The sequence below is a fragment of the Nycticebus coucang genome, chromosome 15 (assembly GCF_027406575.1).
Source record: "Nycticebus coucang isolate mNycCou1 chromosome 15, mNycCou1.pri, whole genome shotgun sequence".
NCBI lineage: Eukaryota > Metazoa > Chordata > Mammalia > Primates > Lorisidae > Nycticebus > Nycticebus coucang.
Genome location: NC_069794.1, coordinates 45,680,866 through 45,683,759, shown reverse-complemented (window position 1 = coordinate 45,683,759; position 2,894 = coordinate 45,680,866). Strand labels below are relative to the sequence as shown.

Genomic DNA, 2,894 nt, shown 5'->3' with positions numbered 1-2,894 from the left:
AGACATTGGCATTGATATTCTACATTTAGCAAGGTTAAACATGAGATTTAATAGATCAAACAAGATAGTTCATTACTCAGAACATAGCAAACACCATGCACATCCTCAGAGTTACATTGGTCCTCCTGTCTCCAGTTTTTAGGGGGATTGCATAGTGGTAATTTTAGTTACTAGGCACATGGTGGGCTTTGCACTGCATCTGTGGAAATGTAACACTTTTATAGAAAGCAGTAAGCAAAGCTTCCCTTTGTCTGAAGACAAACTTGAAAGAATACAAAAGGACTATCCTTCCAAAAATCCAATGTGAATGTGCGTGCATGTGGAAGTGTCCGTGAGTGTGTGTGTTTACTTATTAGAAAGCAGTGTATGAAGCAAAGTAAAAGCATTTGTGAAATGTAAAGTAGAAACTATTTTCTCCATCCAGTTGATTGAGCTCTTACTCAGGATTCAATACTTAAGTTTTACCTCATTTTAAATATTCCTTGGATCAAACGGGTGCAGAAAAGATACATCTATGGTAATGTCACTAAAGTCTGGAAGGATTGTGACAGAGACAAAGATGATAAAATTTCCTGGGAAGAATACAAACAGGCCACCTATGGTTACTACCTAGGAAATCACGCTGAGTTTCATGATTCTTCAGATCATCACACCTTAAAAATAATGCTACCACGTGATGAGAGAAGGTTCAAGGCTGCGGACCTCGACGGTGACCGGACAGCCACTCGGGAGGAGTTCACTGCCTTTCTGCACCCTGAGGAGTTTCAGCATATGAAGGAAATTGTGGTTTTGGAAACTCTGGAGGACATTGACAAAAACAGCGATGATTTGTGGATCAGGATGAGTATATTGCAGATATGTTTTCCCACGAGGAAGGTGGTCCTGAGCCAGACTGGGTCTTGTCAGAACGGGAGCAATTTAATGAATTTAGGGATCTGAACAAGGATGGGAAGTTGGACAAAGATGAGATTTCACCACTGGATCCTCCCTCAAGATTAGGATCAGGCACAGGCTGAGGCCAGACATCTGGTGTACTAGTCAGATAAAAACAAGGATGCGAGGCTAACCTAAGGAGGATATTGGAGAACTGGAACATGTTTGTTGGAAGCCAAGCTACCAATTATGGGGAGGATCTCACAAAAAATCACGATGAACTTTGATAGACACTCCCCATAACATGGAAGACTGTCGTAGGATTTCTTTTATTGTCTTGGGTGGTTACTGCAGTTGTCTAATTTACAGCAGTTGTATTCCCCCAAAAAGCAAGTTTATGCCTCAGACTGGGGGTATAAAAATTGTTTTTCACTCAGTATTTACTGCAAAATGGTCATCACCGTTTTTTCAGTACGATTTCTTTCAAAACACATTAAAATCTTAGTAGATGGGAGTTCTCGATGGGAATATATTGCTACAACATGACTTTTTAATTTTTTCTTTTTCTTATTAAACTCAAGGAGAATAAAACTTGAAAAATCTCTGTTGCTTCAGAAGTTGGGTAGGGTTGGGGGGACAGTATATGAGTGAATGTCATGTATTTTAAATACCATTTATATTTGTTACTGCTAAATAGTTGGCAAGAGAGAGTTCTGATTAGGCCGAAGTGGGATGATACTAGCAAGACTTATTTCTGAGCAAGTCTGATATTTCAGTTCCTCCTTCTTGACTTTACACTTTGAACTGTTACCGTGTGTTTTTTCTGTATGGACCTCCTAATGTGCACAATAAATCCACATCTTTGTTTTTTTCTGTTTTTAAAAGAAGCAGCAATCAAGAAAGATAATGTGAAAAAGAAAGGAATTTAGAGGTTGGGAAAAGTTGAATGTCAGACACTTGAACAACTTTAGGAAAATGATAAATACTTTAAATACATGAGAGGAAATTTTCTTGACATACAAATGAGGTAGGGCTGACCTTTGAAACAGTGAATAGAAATAGCATCTGTTTCCTAGATGATCACCAGTTAGAATGAAGTGGTGGGATCCCAGGGAAGCCAAATGTAGTGGAATATTCTGGAACATGTCCCGTCCAGTCCAGAGACAAGGCGATCTTCTGAGCTGTTGACTGAACTGGCAAACACAACTTTTACAGATTGAAATTTCACCTTGTAAGTAGGAAGTGAATGAAATAAAGAATCCTGAGGATTAAGAAAAAAAAAAATTCCTAACTTCCCTAATCTAAATTCACAGAGTTCTAAAACTTCAAGTTTTCATTTTGTTTTGTTTATCTTATTTTGTTTCATTTTGTTTCAGTCTCTTAATTGCTCCCATAGAGGAAACACTTGGAGTTTTGGGGAGAGACTGCTAGGCCAGAGTGTGAGGGTGGCTTGGGAAGAGCAGAGGATTGCAACTATTTGTAATTCATGTATTTATAAGTCCAGTCTTTTCTGCATCCATAAACTAAAACAATACTTTATTTTTTATAAATAGTAGTAGCTCTTATTGCTTACAGAGGAATGAATCTCAGAGTGTATTTTCAGTACTGAGTCTTTTTTCCTGTTAACGTGGTCTTGTAAAAGCTAGGAAGCTGAATGAAAAAGATAAAACATAAAACAATGTATATCTCTAGTATTCTGTGAATAGTCTCACTGAAAATAGCTCTTTGTCTTTTTCTTAATTAAAATAACATTTCTTCTCTATAAATTCAACATACAGTGTTTGTTTAAGAAGGCAAGCATTATCCCATGCAGTAGTGTCTGCAGCACCTGTACAGTGCTACTCAACTAACCAGAGAGGTTTGGTTTATAACAAACATGCTAACACCTGATCCAGGAACCCTGAGGAAATGAGATATAGTTATGTAGACTAATTATGCCAGGTTGTTTGAAAAAATACTCAAAGCTTATGCTACTAAAAATGTATAGGATAGCAGCATCAGTAAATTGCGTCATATCCAAT

At 37.5% G+C, this 2,894-nt stretch overlaps 1 pseudogene; it reads left to right on the top strand.

The window, feature by feature from the left end:
• Positions 1-307: 307 nt before the first annotated feature.
• LOC128566436 (reticulocalbin-1-like) lies at positions 308-1,160 on the top strand (annotated as a pseudogene).
• The last annotated feature ends 1,734 nt before the right edge of the window (positions 1,161-2,894 follow it).